The sequence below is a fragment of the Lissotriton vulgaris genome, chromosome 2_1, assembly GCF_964263255.1.
Source record: "Lissotriton vulgaris chromosome 2_1, aLisVul1.2, whole genome shotgun sequence".
NCBI lineage: Eukaryota > Metazoa > Chordata > Amphibia > Caudata > Salamandridae > Lissotriton > Lissotriton vulgaris.
The window spans coordinates 1295377704-1295396640 of NC_141687.1; the positions used below are offsets into that span (position 1 = coordinate 1295377704).

Consider the following 18937-nt stretch of genomic DNA (forward strand, 5'->3'; position numbering starts at 1 on the left):
CCGTCACACTGTACATCAATTCACAGGAAGGGCTAGGTATCTGACAACCACAGCATAACGTCTACTCCTAAGGCTGGACAAACAGAATCACTATCTTCTAACTATGGGCCGGAATCAGAGTTTGGTGGAAGGTTCCTCTGTCACAGATGTTTAAAGGGGTCCCCATCCACCTTATTACAAGCGCATTACATCCTATAGTGCTTGTAAAAAGGAAGATGGAAAGCCGTCATGTTTGTGATGGAGTGACCATTTCCCAAAATCTGGTTCAATGGTGCTACACACATGTGTGCTAGTAGTTATAAGTGTAAAAAATCATGAAATTCTAAAATACACCACCACGCTGTGAACAATTAACTCAAAGCACTGTTGGTACTCAGCTAAGCCACGCTCAAAATAGACTTATGGGTCATCAAAGGACAGCAGCAATTTTAAAAGCATCAAGTTTTGGAGCTAATGCTAATTTTCTATGTGCTGGGGGCCTGAAGTGTGACCAGTTTTACAAGTGTGAGTTGGTGTGTCTATGCAATATATCCTGCTGCACTTTGGGGTGTAGGTAAACCCTATGAACCATCAGGAATTCGCAGAAGAGTTGGGAGTCCCTTTATTCGCGTTGCAAGCGCCCTGCTTCAGCAAATACAGTGGGGGTTGCAACTGAAGCATATAATCTTGGTCCCACTTAAAGGTTTATTTGTTTTATATTGGCCTCTCCATCCTCCTCTGCAGACAAAGGTGCATACAATGGCATAAAGCATACACTGCAGGGCTGAGAAGTGTGTATCAAGGTTTACTAGGTGAGCAAAGTCCAGTAAAGGAAAACAGAGAAAGAAATGTGGAAAATATGGAACAGACAAAGAAGACAGTAAATACAGCGACTGGGAGAGAGGAAGTAACAAAAGAAAAAGCATTGGCAAAGCCAATAGTTCTCGCATTTGGGACCTTATAAGTGTTTAGCCATGCAACAGTTGATGTTGTTGCACCAAGGATACTGTGCTGCATGACTAAATACTTAGAAGGTCCCAAAAGCGAGACCTATTACCTATGCCAATGCTTGTTTTGCGAAGGGTCAAACAAGCAGTTCTGCAAAAAAAAGTGATTGCCATAAACTGGATTTTCTTGTCAAATAGCAGGTATTCTGTCAAAGACTTTTTTGATGTAAGACTTCCAGTAATTTGCAGACTTTGGCATTGTTTCTTATTATTGCGTAAAACTCGGCGGTATTTTTTAAATTTGTTCGCAGTGGTTTTATAGCGCTTTGTGCAGCACATTGCCACCACCTCACTCACACGTATGGAGTGGTGAAATACACCACTGGAGAGGGAAAAGGATATTGAGTGGTGTAAGTGGATAATATGTCAAGGGTGTTTAAGGGTGCATTCACACGATGTTTGGTCATTTTGATTAACAATATATTTCGTAAATTGCAAACTGTGATTGGGATTAAGTCCAGAATAGGAATGGGGGGGCCCTTACATCAATATTAAACATTCTGTTACTTGAAGATTTCAGTTCTGTTATGTAAAAGAGCATTTCTACTTAGGAATGCGCAGCAAGCACACAGGTGTAGCAAATGTGTATTTAGTTAACACCTTCGATCAACAGCCTGCACCAGTTTAAAAGGGTTTATCTTAAGCTTTGTTCTCAAGCCAAGATCATGGTTAAAGAATCATTTTGTGACTCTCGTTCATCTGCACCCGAAGAATAATGAATGTCCTTTGAAAAGCAGTAAAAGTGCCAACTGTATGCATGGGCTGGGTCAAAGACTGAAGTAATCAAACCAAATTGTGGAAGTTGAAAAGCTAATATGTAACAAGCAGGCATGAGGCGCTACAGAAACATAGGGCTATGAGAACTATTGCAGACCTCATTGGTAACAACAATAACGCAAGCATCTGAACGTTGCATGGAAAGGTCTTTTGGACGCTTTTTTAAAAGGTGTGAGCTCCAGAACGAATGTACATAGAGTGCGAACGATTGATAAGCTCACTTCCGGTTAGCATTCCAGGGTCACTCTGAGGCTGGGAAGGGCAAGTCCAGAAACCAACAAACAGAAGCTCATGAATTTTACTTGCCACTTCCTGTGCAACTCGGAGAGGTGCACCAGGGACCCGCTGCTTGTGAGGTAACAGATATATAGCAGAGAGCACAGTTCGGACCGGGTATACGAACTATAGCAGTGAATACTGTTGTAACGCCAATCCATGGTGGAGGTTTTCTTTAATGCAAACTCCCCTGACATTTTGCACGGAACGCAGATGTTACAAAAGAGGGTGTGTTCTTATGTAAAGCACGCTTTGCATACACATTGGGGAAACAGCTGGCTTTAAAAAACAGGAGAGAGAGGCAGAGAGAGTTAAAAAACAGGAGAGGCAGAGGGAGTTGTGTGCGCGCGCTGCGAGTTGTGTGCGCGCTGCGCACAAAAGCACTAAATGAGCCGTGACGGCTCATAACGAAAGGCAGATGGCGGCTGCACACGTTCACGCGCACATGCACACAAGCTTTAGGCCAGGAGAATGGGTAGCACTTTGAAAAGCCCCTTACTAAAAATCAAGCTAGCAGCGCATGTGCTGCTCTAGGCCTGACCTACAAAAATAAAGTAAGAAAAGAAAGAAAAATGGGTAGATAAACATGGGATACTTTATGTTCGATATTTTGTCCTCAATAGTCTTTCCCATCGATGTCCTGGGGTCAATATTCAGGGTGTGCACCAAGTGAAAGAATGTATGAATGAGAGGGTGGATGAATCGTGGGAAGATGATTCCATAAATGTGTATCTATAAGAAAGCAATGAACTATTCTAGGAAGGGTCAGGATTATTTGCTTCTCTCCTCAGGTGTCCTAAAGGGGTTGGTTCCAGGTGTGTTGTTTTTTTTAAAACAAATTCTGGGTACTCTCTTGAGACTTTGTAGTGGGTAATGGAGCATTTGTGAATGTACTGGAGGTTCACTGACAGAATATCGACTATAAAAATATAGATGTAAAAAATATTGAGATAAAAATATAGAATGCAAAAAAACGGACTCCCTATACTTAAACAGGTAAGTACAAAAATATTGAAAAAAATATAGTTTACAAATATATAGTTGTATAAAATATCGATTTTTTTAATAAATATTATTAACATTTTTAAAATAAACATAAATTAAATACTACCTTTAATTTATAACAAAAATAATTTAATGTTTATTTAACAAATACAACAAATATACTTCCTTAAAAAAAGTAAACCCACACGCACACACACACACACACACACACACCCACATATATATTATATTATATATATATATATATATATATATATATATATATATATATATATATATATATATATATCTATCTATATATATATATAGATATATATATATATACATATATATATATATATATTTATAAACATATAAGAAATATAAACTAATATATTAATTAATAATATAATTTATAAAATCCTAAATAGCATATTACAAAAATTATATGTAAACATAATTAAATATACCAAAAACATAAAATAGTAAAAAAGGGAATCAATTTAATTTAAAATTAAAATTAAACATCACACATATTTTACAATTTACTTAAAAATAAGTTGCACACAAAATTATTGCAAACGATATTATTATTATTATAATTTTTAATCAAACACAGTTATATAAATTGTAACATAAAATAAATTATTACAAATTAAAATACATATATATATATATATATATATATATATACACTTCCCACCACATTAAAAAGAAAACATTTTACTACTAAATAAATATAAATATAATTACTCCCACCTAAAACAACACAACAGTAACAAAATATTTTACACCACACAAAAATAAGATTTACTAACCTAACTACAATAAAAAAATGACATAAAATATAACATTACAAAATACTACAATGTACTATTCCCACCACACTTAACACAACAATACAATTTATAATTAACACTAAAAAAGCAATTACCACTCCAGTCAGTGCAACAGTAGGGAAAGTGTTGGATTGCGGAGGGGTAAAATGTACTATTCCCACTCCAGTCAGTGCAACAGTAGAGAAACCGCTGGATTGTGGAGGGGTAAAATTTACTATTCTCACTCCAGTCAGTGCAACAGTAGGGAAAGTGTTGGATTGCGGAAAGGTAAAAATGACTATTCCCACTCCAGTCAGTGCAACAGTAGGGAAAGCGCTGGACTATAGAGGGGTAACATTTACTATACTCTCTCCATTCAGTGCAATTGTAGGGAAAGCGCTGGATTGCAGTGGGGCAAAATTTACAATTCCCACTCCAGTCAGTACAACAGTCGGGAAAATGTTGAATTGCAAAGGGGTAAAATGTACTATTCTAACTCCAGTCAGTACAACAGAAGGAAAGTGTTGGATTGCTGAGGGGTAAAATTCACTATTCCCACTCCAGTCTGTACAACAGTAGGGAAAGTGTTGGATTGTGGAGGGGTAAATTTAATATTCCCACTCCAGTAAATGCAACAGCAGGGAAAGTGTTGGATAGCGGAGGGGTAAAATTTACTACTCCCTCTCCAGTCAGTTCAACATTAAAAACAAACAAAATATATTAATCAAAATAAAAATGTTTTAAAAACAAAGTAAATAAAAAATATATAAATATGTTGAAAATATATATATATATACACTTAAAACAAATTAGAACTAAAAACATATTATAATGTTAAATACATCAGAAATATCTACAAATATTATTATAAATAAAATACAAAAATTATTTAATGAAAAACCTTTTTATTCAGAAAGTATTTATTAACATAAACATTCATTATTACATACACTTAATTTAGTAACTTCTCACCCTATAACACCACAAAAGTCACAACCTGCACCTAAAAAATGATTTACATTTTTAATATAAATATTCATCAACAAATTAATTTTCATGATTTAAATATTCATTATTAATGTATTATAATTAATGTATTTCCCACAAGATACCCCCATAAAACACACAACACATAAATTATTAAATTAATAATTGTTATTAATTAAAAAAAATATTAAATGCTTAAAGTGATTTACTTTCCACACCATACCACTACAAAACCCAGAACCCACATCTAAAATGTGAAAAAAAAGAATTAATTTGCACAATTATTATAACTAATAATCAATTCAACAAATATTATTAATTAAAAGCCAAATTATAATTCACTAAAATTAATTATTTTCCTGCCCTTAACCTCTATATTCTCCACAGCCCACACCTAAAATTGAACTTTAAAAACATTAATTACACAGTTAAAATGTATTTTAATGTATTTAACATCAATTATAAATTAAGTAAAATGTATTTACTCCCCACCATTAACCCCTATAAACCCACACCCCAAAAAATGTAATTAAATAATAACCATAGTTAATTATCAATTATTTAATTAATATTAAACATCAACTAAATATTAATTAATTAAAAATACATTTCTTCCCAACCTTTGCCCCATTAATCCCACAACCCATACGTAAAACGAAAATACGCAAATACCATAATGAATTATCAATTAATTTATTAATATTAATTAACAACAAATTAATAATAATACAAATAAACGACTTCCCACCTATTACCCCAATTAGCTCCACAACCCGCACCAAAATATTACACCATTACCATAATTAATTATCAATTAATTAATTAATAATATTAATTAACAATTAATTATTCTTAAGAAATGTAACACATATATTAAAATACATAAACAATACTTATACAAAAAACTACATGACACATTTAAAATATATATGAAAATACATAGCACAAATTTAAAAAATCGATATTTTAAACATCTATTTTTGTAAATGATATGAATAACTTCTATATTTTTTTAAATCGATATTACTTACCTTCCAATCGATATTCTTGACAACGATATTCTGCACTCAATATTTCCATTCCACGATATTGCTAAATTGATATTATTGTACTTTAAAAAATGTGCCTCGATATTCTGTCTCCTTACCCTTTAAATCCACCACTGCTACAGACTGTACTAGAGAAGGGCAATACAAGGCAACTACCCAAGGCGTCACCAGTAGAAGAGTTTGAGCTTCACTTCAGATCACCAAATATTGCTCATCTGCCATTCATGCATGAAAAAAAAGAATACTGAGGGTTTTAGGAAGGCGTGGAGAGGGATTGTTGTTGATGTGTTAATAAAAAAAAGAGAGCCGTAAGTATTATGCCTGCAGGCGGTCTAAAAATCCCAATATCTGCAAAGTAGTACTGTTGCATCTGCGAGCTTTTACTTATTTTAATCTAAACTATATTTACCGAACGGGTCTTTCAAAGCTCTTTCATAGAGCTTTGATACTATTATAATCTTCAACCAATCCCTGATTGTTTCTCTATAAAACACTAGCACAATTTTATTGCATTAGGTTATGTATTTTTATAATCCTCAATTTATAGGATGAAAACTGGACTGCTTCTATGATCTAGGCAGGGATACGGAGTAGCTACTTACTAGACAATCTGAAAAAATGCTTTACGCCTCGCAATGGGTGTTGAAAGTACACATTAAATAGCAAAATGATACAATACTATAGACAGAGAAATTTAGGACTCGATTTGATTCAGCTTGGATCCAACCCTATTAATATCAGATCTGTACTGATTATATAGGTATCCCACGTTAGCCACGTCTGCAATTTAATCACAGTTTAATAATAAAGTAGAACATTATTGCAACATGAATGGGCCTTAGTCTACTGTCAGTAAAACTCAATATAGAGTTAGAATCCCCTGTCAATGTACACCTACAGTAGGTTAAGAAAATAATAGGGTGCATCCAGCAATAAGTGCATTTGTATTTAATCGTGTTTTTCCTTTATATACCAAAAAGGAAAACATTAAATCATGTACGTTTGAAGCTGCAGAAACACTAGTTATTAAATAGATAGAACTCGCTGAACCGACCACAGAATTGGACATTGATTATAATTGTTTTACCATCAGCTTTTATTGAACAAAATCAGGCAACTTTAAAGAATTTGCTGTGACTTTTGTTTTGGCTAAAAATAGTACATTTTAATGGAAACATCCATCTGAAAGCGTCAACTTTGAATTTAATTATATTTTATTATATTTGGCCAAATTCTTCAATTTTCTAGACACTTACCAAATCTAACTAATGAAACTGGTAACAAAATGCCTCTGAAATAGCTCATGAAATACCTTAAATAACTCGTGTCTGACTCTTGAGCAAAGAAAGGGCAGTGGGACCAAATCACACTAAAATGCTCCCATGTCATCATTATATTTCCTCACAAAGACGGAACACTGGACCCATGGCCCTTGAAATCATCCATCCTTTCAACAAGATTCCCCTTAAATCAGAGAATTAAAAAAGTATCTAAGGGGCATATTCACTAGCCCCTATCGCCACCACAACGTCACTTACAGTGACGTTGTGGTGGCGAGAGGAGCCTCACCTTATTCACAAGGCAGCGTTAAGCCACTTAACATGACTTAACGCTGCCTTGTGAATAGGCCCCCTTCCATGCTGTGTTTAGCATGAAAGGGGCGTACAGTGGGTGTTGTGGTGGGGCGTTCCACTGCAACACCCATTGATATTTACGCTGCCCCCTATTCACAAGGGCAGCGTAAATAGGAGCTAACACCAAAGTTAAGACCAGGAAAACCCTGTTCTTAAGTTGGCGATACGAGGAGAAATGCTTTATTCCTCCTCATTTTTGCATCTTCCATGTGTGCTGCCTTGTGCAGCACACATGAAAAATGCAAAAAAGCCATGGTTGTCCCTTCCTGTACATAAACAAACCTTTTTTGAAAATGCCGTCTTGTAACTTACATGTGTGCTGCATGATGCATGAAGCAGCACACATGTAAGTTACAAACTGGCATTTTAGGCTTGTTTATGTGCAGGAAGGGACACCGTCCTGTACATAAACAAACCTCCCTGCTTGCAGACACCCTTGCAAGGGTGCCTGCGTTGGCGCTAAGTTGTGAAACTTGGCGCCATCGCAGGGGGAAAAGCAAGGCTGCACCATGTCCTTGTGAATATGGTGCAGCCTTGCTTTTCCGAAGTGGCAGAGAGAGACGTTAAGTCTAGAAGGCTAACGCCTCTCTCCGCCACTTCCTGGTGAATATCCCCCATTGTATCATGAAATTGTCCATATCTTCGCCAGAAAGTGCGTTAAAATTAGTTATGAAGGCTCCTTGCTTATCCCATCACATTGCTTTACTTCAACCTTTAAGAAATTGACACCACATGAGTTTATAATGACCACGAAGTGTGACATTTCCCTCAACTAATCTATACATTTCCCCCCTCTAAAAGAAATGCCATTGGCCCCATCAAGTCCAGAAGAAATGTGGTGGCAGCCTCATATTACTGTTTATACCTAAACCACACGTTCTAAATAGTAGCAACTTGAATGGAATAAGAAAATAATATTTCAGGCTGAGGGCTTCAGCCTAAAATGCCAGGTCTGGCTTTGTTCATTCCGTGCATAAGCATCTTGCTGATGCGCAATACCTTGTTTTTGTGTAGAGTGGTCAAAGGTTCCATCGTTCAAAAGCAAAATGTTCTATATATAACTTTTTTATTGACGTGTTTTTAGAAAATGTTTTTAATAGCCTGTACATTCCTATTAAAACATGTAACTGAATTATTTAGCTTGGCACAACCTGAATCTTAAGAACCTGTTTTTAAGTCATCTCTCGCTGCATTTTAATCATGAACCTGCAGTGTGAAGATTAATCAAATATTAATACTTCTCAAGTGATAAATTGAAAGCCAATCGTATCATGGTTACTTTTTCACTTGGCACTTCAGACCCTCCCTTTTACCCAGACACTTCAGCAAACAAGCACTGGCAAAGCCAATAGGTCTGGTTTTAAAGGAATGTTGTATGGTAATGTGAAGCATTACAAGTAGATAGCATGGGAATGGATATGTATTTGGGTGGAAGCAAAGAACTGCTTAACAATATTGGAGTAGCATAAACGGTAAGGTGAAAGTTGAACTGTTAAGACAGATCTAAAAACTCATGTAGTGTAATGACTGTATTCTTTCCATCTGCGGAGCTGCCAAAGAAAAACACCATACATTATTTAGTTAGCTACAACACTATAATGCCATTACAATGCCGTGTGTGTGTTTCCTTAACAGTTCAAGCTTAGGCAGCTGGATATATAAATACAATGATCACAACTGTGTGGGGGGCAGGCACATTTTTGTTGCAGCACAGAACGTCTACCTAACCAAAACAGTTATTCCTGGCTCCCAACATGTGGGAGGAGCCAAAACCTCTCTCTTGGTGATCCTCACATAATTGTCTTGGAAAAGGTGCAATGTTAAGCCAGACCATAACACCTAGTGGCAAAGCCAAATAGGTCTGGCTTTAACCACATGGCTGCTGGGCGTTTTCCCCCCCTGTGCTGGGAAATTCTTGATGCCATTTATTCATGACGAGCTCAGCTCGTCATCAGCACACGACACCCGTGGGTGATGACGAGCTGAGCTCGTCATCAGCATCGAAAGGGTTAAAGGAATGTTGTATGGTATTGGGTATGTATTCATATGGAAGCAAAGAACCGCAGAATAATATTGGTGTAATGTAGGTTAAAAGGTGAGGCGACAGTTTCACTATCAAGCTAGACCTAAACATCCATGTAGGTTAATGACAGCCATCCTCCCATCTGTGCTGCTGCCAGAAGAAACCACCATAAATTATCTAAGACACTTTATTAGCTTTACAATGTCATGTGTGTGCGCCTGAAAATTCAACCTCAGGCAGCTAGATAAATAAATAAAATGATCCCAGCTGTGTCGATGCAAAGCACTTTTTGGGTGGGAGCACACAACTTTTGCACAATCAAAACATGTACTCTCGGCTCCCAACATGTGGATGCCACCAATGACCCTCTTAGTGATGCTCATATAATTGCCTGGTGACAGCAGCACTGTCAAGCCAGAAATTAACAAAGCAGTACTTATTTTGTGTTAGCGGGAAGTACAAACGGCTGAGCTTTCCTATCAGCACTGCAACTTACAGGTCAGGAGTATAAATTAATTGACCCATCTTACTAGACACATTTTATGATACTACAATATTCAGCAAAGTTGAACAACAAACATGCACTGGCAAAGCCAATAGGTAAGGTGTTCCTGACAGATCTTTTTCTCTGTCGATCCCTGTTTTGTTTTGTCCTTGTTTTTGCAAAACTTTTTGATGGGGAAGCAGCTGGGCCTTTAAAAAAAGGTTGGTTAAAAGCAAAAACAATGTTGTTCTCAAATATCACACAGTGCCATAATAACCCTTAGCACTGAAGGGAACTATTTTATGTGCAGGTAGGCACAATGCTGTCACTTGCAGCGAAGTTAACCAATTGCTGAATTGGGTCAACTAACTAGCCCATGCTGTATGTTCCAGGGGTGGAAGAAAAACGTGAATGGCACAATAAAAGCCCAATGGATGAAGGGGGGATGAAAGCCACTATAAGTAAGTATTATACACATATAATATTTGAGTAAATTCAAAAGGACTTGACTGACACCAGAGCTAAAAGCTTTGGTATAAACATCAATGACTGGTTCCTTTTGACGTGCACAGATATAGGAAGCTATTTAAATAACTCAACTCTAGATTACCAATATAGCCATATCCGTTTGTTCCAATTGAGGCACCTTTGCAGAATCTCTTCGCATTCATATTCCAAATCGCCCACTTCATTGATCATATCACGGTCTTCTAATTTACTCTTAAAATATTCACAGGATATTATTTATACACTGCAATGTCTGTAAACATCTTAATGCCTTATAGACTATTTTATGATTCACTTTGTCAATGATATTAATAAAACATTGTTTCAATATGTTTTTGGCAGTGAGAAGGCTGTACACTTAACAAATTACAAACTGCACAACTGACTTCGATCTGAATCAAGTCAAAGGAAGTCGCTCGGCTTCTACATAATGAATACTTACTTCAACAGCAGCTTAAAATTTGTTGATCACCCGAAGTTCTACGAGTAGGATTCCTTTCACATATGGGACTAGGACATTATACTCTTATAAGTCACTAAGGTTTCTTCCCAACATACAATATCATGATTTAAAGTGCAGCATTTTAGTTCTAATACCTTTAATATTCCACTATCAAATGATATATTCAAACAAGAAAGGCAGGAGACTCACACTTTTGGGTTCAAGGGACCTAATTCACAAAGGCGTTCCCAAGAATAAGTGTGCATTCAGAATTTCACAACTATGTCTCACCTACGTCAGGGGTGAGTCACACCCGCTCGCCCACAGTTTGAGAATTGGGCCCTTAGGCATCAGAAAAAAATTGATTACAACAAAGAATCAGGTTTCAAGTTGTGAAGGTTGGAAACAGTTATTAAAGCTAGATTTTCAAAGGGCGTCAGAGGATAAAACTTCAGCTATTTGATCATATTGATATCTGAAGCTAGAATAACTACCCGACCTACTGCCAATTAGCCACCTAACTTTCTGTGAACCAATCTTAAATTGCGTTACGTTTCTTAAGAAAAAGTATTGTAAAACAAGAAAATGAAAATTGTATTAATATTGATTATGCATAAGTGTTTCCTATAAACCATTTGTTGAACAAGGCATACATCGAATTACAAGCATAAATGTACTGTATTCCAGCAGACAAAAATGTTAATTGAAATTCATGATACACAAGCACTTTCTATAATTATGTTATTGATTGTGATGTTTAGTAATTGGGTCACTCTATGTGAGTGAATGTACGTGCGTCATGTCACTCACTGATGAAGCCAAGTTGATGAAAAAATGATGTGTTGGCTAATATTGCATCTATTTGCTCATCAACTATCTTTGGACTTCACATTTAACATGAAAGTTTCATTTAATATCTGAAATACATGCACCTGTTTCAAATAATGGCATTATTATACCTGCAAAAGTATTTTCTTACCTGGTTGGTCTGGTTTCATATACAGAGGCTCTCACCTGATGTTCCATAGCGTCCCTTCAAAATATGCATGTTCTCATAGCCAAGCGAAAGAAAAATGTAGCTTTCTATGTACGATCCCCCTTTATTGTGTCACAATTAAATCTGTCGAAAACTGCTGCCATTAGCATCACACGTTATGCAATGGCATGTTATATTATGTCATTGTTATTTGTAGGGTGCATATTTCACCTGAAATAATATCCTGGAGCATGTCAAGGGGGAGTATCTATCTACTTATCTGCAGCCCAGAGGAAGAGCCAGGTTTTCAGTTTCTTCCTGAATTTGAGGATGGAGCCAGAGGGTCTGATGTGGTTAGGATGTGCGCTCCAGGCTTTGGGCGAGAGGTAGGAGAAGGCTCAGCCTCTGGCTCTGGATTGGCATATGCAGGGATGAGGAGATATCTGGCTTGGGAGCAGAGCTGGATGCAGCAGTTAAGGTAGGCTGGAATTTGGTTGTGTAGTGTGTGTGAGGAGATGAGCGAGTTTTGCAGTTGTGGTCTGTATTACTTGGAGCTTATTAGTGAGGTGGGCTGTGATGCAGACGGAGAGAATGTTGCCGTAGTTGAGCCTGCTGGAGACAAATGCTTCCTTGATGGACCTGAAGGTGTCCAGAGGGAGCCATTTGAAGGCCTTCCTGAACATTTTGAAGGAAAGGAAGCAGGTAGGGGCAAGTTGACTTGATTTGTCATGGACATTTGGCTATCAATCCCAATATCCAGGTCCCTTGCAGAATAGGATGGGCAGGGAGCTTGTCTTAGAACAACCGGCCACCAGCCCAGAGACCAAAAAGAGGTCTCTCCTGAGAAGCTACTTAATGCCGCAATGAAAAGTATACAGGAGGTAAGGTTTTTTCTTTTATTTTTTTAATATTTTCCTTTCAAACGACACACCATTGAATAATACTTATCTTTCTAAGATCCCAAAATATGTTTCCCTTTCCACACTGAGATGTGGCCTAAAACTTTCAGTATCAAGCAGTACCCGTGCGTACCAACACTCAAGAAGTCTTAGATAACTCAATTCAAAATAATATAATACAACCAGTGTCTCTTTATCATGCATGCGACTCAAGAGGTTTCTAAAACACCTAGGTGAAAATCAGATAGCCTTCAGAGATCTGATTGTAGTATTTTTTTTTAAACCCAGACATAGTCACTCTTTACACATCTAGTTCACCCAGAGGCAGTCTTAAGGAAGCCCCACGCCCAGGTTGTTTACCTGGAACGTTTGTCCAATAAAATCGATATTTTCCAAATAGTTCAGTTGACACTTGCTTCTTTGATTACTTGTGATTAATATTAAAAGCTAAACCAAATCAAAATGTGATTTCTAACCAAATAAATAAAAATCATTAAGAGGCAATGAACTCTTACATGTGTAGAAAACAGTAAGCCAGGATAATATGGCGAATTCATTGACAAAAAACTCATAAACAACAAAATTGTACACAAAGCTCGGGCAGATAACACAAATAGGACAACACCCCATAGCTCATGCTCAGCAGTCAAAGAACATGTGCTACCAGTATACCTGTTTACAGTTATCTGCACAGGTGTACTGGTAACATAGGTACTTCCAGGTCTAACTTAAGGGGCAGACCCATTAAAGATTTGCCACGGTTTTTAATGTCTTTTAAACGTTTCCCATAATTGTCTCACACTGTTAAATAGTTGCACTATTAGGAGGAAAGTGGAAGGATAATAAAGAGGAAGTTGTAAACATTCAATATCAGTATACCAAACGTGCTGGAGAGCCATTCTTCTTTGAAGCCCACAGATATCTAAGGAACCAAATGGAGGAACACTGTGTACTCCTGACACCAACTGCAAGAGGTGCCCTGATTTAAAATAACTTTACACCATTTGCACTTGAATGCAGTCCTTATACTGTGAAATGTGTACCTCCCTTACACAGATTTATATAATATTTAATTTGATAATTGTTAACTGCTTGTAGCACTTTAATTGTTCCAATCCCGTCTCCAGCTCTACTAGTTGAGCGTACTGAACTCTCAATATAATGCCCCATTGCCCATTAGAACCTTTCTTTAACTTAACAAAGCGAGAATATATCAAATAAATTAAAATATTTGATTTGATACACAAGTATCTGAAGACCTGTAAATGTTTACTCAAGGACAGCAACGATCTGCTACGTAAGGATGTGTGAAGTTTTTACACCTTCAAAATTTTGTTAAGATTGCAAAGTGCACCCTTCTCAAAATGTGAAGTCTTCCCGTTTACCTACACTTTCTTTACATTATGATATAGATTTCTCCACATAGTGGACTGTTTATCCACCTAATCGAATTCAGCAAAGTTGAAAACGAGTAAAAAAAAATGTGTTCCCTGCCAGTTAGCCTTTTCAAGAGCTATTCTGCTTACAATGGCAAACATATGCAGAACTTTTTTATTGGCAAGCTTTAGTTTCCAGAACTGTTCTGTACACACTGTCAATGTGGGGGAGAAGAATACACAGACCCTCATGTTGGCATATCAAGGCATAACAGCTTCTGGTGCAAATAGGAGTTTGTGTTCTGTTCAGGATTACATTTTTTGAAAAAGTACCACACCACGCAACTGCCCCTCCCTAACAAGTTCCACTTGGTAACATTTGATTACATTTGTGTGCGGGGAAATACAATATTTTAAATGTTTTAATTTTGCAGTTCCGAACAAAGGAAAAGAGCTGATATTATCTTGTGAACTCCTTTCAGACATGGAACTCGAATTGGGAATAATAAAGTGTATTATCTGTAGCTCCTTTTAGGCGCATTTTACTTATTTTTCATGTATTCAACTGCTAAGCCTGCTGTTTCTTTATATAATTCTGACTCCAGAATTCTTAAAAGCGACTTTTCCCACCACCGAACTGATCTTTGATTTTTTATGAACAGCGCACTTTGATAATTTCTCGTTATTAAATAAATGTAAATGAGGGGGAATTCAATTGTATGTGAATGTCAGTTCACTAGGTTATGTGAGGTCTTTTCGATTCCTCTCAAAATAAATTATAAAGTAGTTCTGATCTAAGTTCTGCCCAAATATAATTATGTCAGTCGCCTAAGTATTTGCATTTTTGTATAATAGACAATCTTGTTATTAGTCTGGGCATGCAGGTCACAAAAATAAATATACCTGCATAATACAGAACTGAGAATAGCTCTTTTTAAGACTCTGTAATTGAAGTAATTTCTAGTAACTCAAACACGGTTTCAAATGTGTCCTGCTTACAACTCGGTGCACAAGGATAGGCTATAAAGAGGGACATTGAATGGCACTGTTCCCATGTATGTATGCTTGAATGTATGATTGTGGAATTTGTGTTAAGCAAACCAAGCCAAAAGGCAACAGCGTGCGGTACAGGGTCAAAAGCAAAGATACAGTCATTATGTGATTGGCGTGGAAGCTTGGCTCTGAGAATGATAGAGGACTTTTACTTTGTTGTGATGGTCTTCCTTAAAGGCATGCGTTTTCAGCTCTTTCCTAATTTCAGCAGGGTATCAAGTGTTCCTGATGGATACAGCAGTGTTGCTCCAGATCATGGATGCATAAATGGTGAAGGCCTGCTTTTACTTTTTGTACTTCATTGTGTTCAGTCTGAAGGTGTCCTGACTGACGGTGTTAGGAGAACCAAAGGTGGCAGTAAGTTTGTTAGCCAGATAATGTGGGGGTTTGGTATGATGGCTGTGCAGATTCACCTGGTTTTGAAGGTGGCGCTGGCTAAAAAAGGGAGCCAGTGGAGTTCAGTGGGGCAGGGAGAGGTTGATATGGTTATTGTTCTTTAGACCCTTGATGAGGTATGCGATGGAGTATAGAAAGCGTTTAAGTGTAATTAATGTGGAGATTGGAAGGTCCTGGAGAAGGGCCCTGCCATCATTCAGATTTGAGAGTACAAACTTGAGTGGAACTTCACAAGTCGGTTTCTGGAAGGATTGTTTTCACTTTCTTCAGTAGAGAGCGCTGGCGCCAAGAACTCTTAGTTTCATGGTGATGAGTTACTTAAGGGTGATGTCGGAGTGACTTGGCATTAGGTGAAATGTGGGGTTCAAACTAAGTGTAAAATCTACATTGATATCAGAAATAGCCAAATGTGCCCATGAGTGAAAACCCTTTGTTCCAAAAGGAAGTATCAGGAAGTGAATTTACATCTTTACTGCAAAATAAGCAATGCAGTGTAGTGCAAAATCTGAAATATTATAAATCCTAAGTGGGCAACAAAATCAATGCAGACCTAGGCAGCATCCCTTGTGGCATAGGAAATTCATCTGTCTCACCCCCAAAATTGAGGGTTTATATACACTATTTTCATGTATTAAATAACTAAAACTGCTAAATCATTGTGGGATGATCAAAGGTGTTACATTCTCAGCATGTCAGAGCACAGTTATATTAAACGTCATCTAGGCCCTAAACCACTTCATGAATATTGATTCTGCCCACATTCTGCACGTTGTTAATGATGCACAAAATATAAATGCTTAAAAACTCAGCCACAGTCTTGTGATGGATTGAAGGAAAATGCTTAAAGACACTTGAGTCTGTAAGTGTGATATAGATAGTTCACACTAATTAGCTTTCATGAGGTTCCTTTCATTACACATGGTTTTCAAAGTATGCAGGGGCGGCCGAAAATCCTCTTTTGGTTCAATTTAACAATCACACTGGACCAGAGTAATTATAATCTATACACATTCAAGACGAGTGCCACGTGTGTTTTTTAAAGAATACAGTGCCCATGAAGCTCTCTTTTTTCTATACTTCATTTTAAAAGTACATCTGTCAATTCACAGATGTTTCATTTAGATGACCACATTGTGATAAGAGCTTACTGTTACTACTGGCATTAGCTATTATTCTAACACACTATAGTTGGAATGTTAAGCATTTAGCAAGTGCTGCCTTTTTATCATGCCACACTTTACATTCTGGGGCTTTTTTTTAGTTCTTGTTTAGCCAGTTAAGGCATGGGCCTGCAAGTCCCCGAGTCTCTAAGTTTACTAGTTGCTAGGCAGCAGGGGATCATTTAAAGGATCTATTTTGTTTTTAACTGAGCCACACTTTTTTCACCAACCACATGACACCCCCTAGCCAACAACCTGGGTAAACTGATAGAAAGAGCAGCATTTGCCCAGATCTCACAATTCATTGAAGATAATGCCATATTTCACTATTTCAAAAGGGATTCCATCCAGGAAGAGCGACAGTATCTGCCCTTGGTGCCTTCTGGGATGACCTTAAGAACACAGTTGACCACAAAGGGGCTGCTGCATTACTTCTCTTGGACCGTTGGGCTGACTTTGACACTGTTGACCATGGCACTATGATAGAAAGACTCTACAAAGCCAGCATGGAGGAGACTGCGCTAGACTGGATCACATCCTAACTTCACAACAAAACTATGTCATCCATACCCCCCTTTCTCACCCACACTGTACTTTACAAAAGCAGGGGTCCCTCAAGGATCTATCATCTTACCCATGCTTTTCAACATCTACTTGAAGTCATTACCGGCACTGATCAATTAATTTCACCTCATGTGCTATAACTAAGCAGATGTCAAGCAAATACTCCTTCAACTGGAATATCGTGAAAAAAATAGAAACCCACCAATTTTCAGTTGTCTCAGCGTCATGGATCAATGTATGACGAGGAGCCATCTCAAATTGAATGCTCCAAAAACAGAAATACTCAAGTGTGGCAATTGGAAAAATTATGATCCACTCACTGCCTGGCCTGATGATCTGGGAACACCACTTATAGTATTGCAGGAAGTAAGAAACCTTGGAATGACCATTGACTACAAGCTATCAAGAATGCCCAAGTGGACAAACTAGCAAGATCAAATGTTGTTACTATGAAAACTCTGCAACAAATCTTCCTCCATCTCAGATACCCACACAAGGTCCAGGCTACCATCTTTTTTGTTCTGTCCAAACTCGATTAAGTCAATAGCCTCAACCACGGATCACCTTTAACAATTATGAATTCAGAACTCAACTGCCAGACTACTCTTCCATATAAAGCCGCAAGCCCAAATCTTCCCTGCATTGAAAGCCCTGCATTGGTTACTGGTTGTCAGAAGATCCATGTTTGAGCTGCTTTGTATCACCCACAAACCAATACATGAAGCAGGACCACTTTCAGCAGGAATTAATTCATCAAATACATTCAACAAAGAAATATCCACTCTAGAGTGGCACCTTGCCTCAAAATCCCAACGTATAAGAAAAAACAACATGGGTGACACATCCTTCTCTGTTCAGGCAGCCAAACTATGGAACTCTTTATCCCCCAACATAAGATCCATGGATATCCGCCTTATATTCAGAAAACTACTCAAGAATTTGCTCTTCCCCACATAACCACTGTACGCAAACAGAAATTTACAGCACATCCCTCTGTATATAAGCATTTATTTGGACTATAGATATGTACCTACGTATGTGTATTGCTTTGTATAAAGGTGTATAATAATTATGTTTTTTGAAATATAGATATTCGTTAGTTCTGCTTAACAAATGTACATATTACTCATGGTTGCATTATTCAATGTTTTTACCATGTATATAAGTGGCTGCAAAAATATGTAAATGTATTATCATAAATATTTATCTTCACTATTGAATTACAAAACAAAACTTCATTTAAAGTACAACTACACTTGAAAGCAGCAGTTTGTTAAATTCATCTTTAAACTACATATACTACCTTCCTTATGCATATATATATATATATATATATATATATGTATATGTATATGTATATATATATATATATATATATATATATATATATATATTCAATGAAAAAACCATAGGTTATAGGCCATATATAGTTAGGAATTAGCATTTACAAAACCTTATTTTACTCGCATAAAACCATTGAAATTCCATATATAGTTAGCTAACTATAAGCGCTAACTATATATCGCGCACCCGCAATCCACTGCTG

General features: G+C 37.0%; 1 protein-coding gene across 2 annotated transcripts in view; it reads right to left on the reverse strand.

The window, feature by feature from the left end:
* The window catches only part of NCKAP5 (NCK associated protein 5), a 749742-nt gene that overhangs the window by 448632 nt on the left and 282173 nt on the right, over positions 1-18937 (reverse strand). The window lies entirely within an intron of this gene.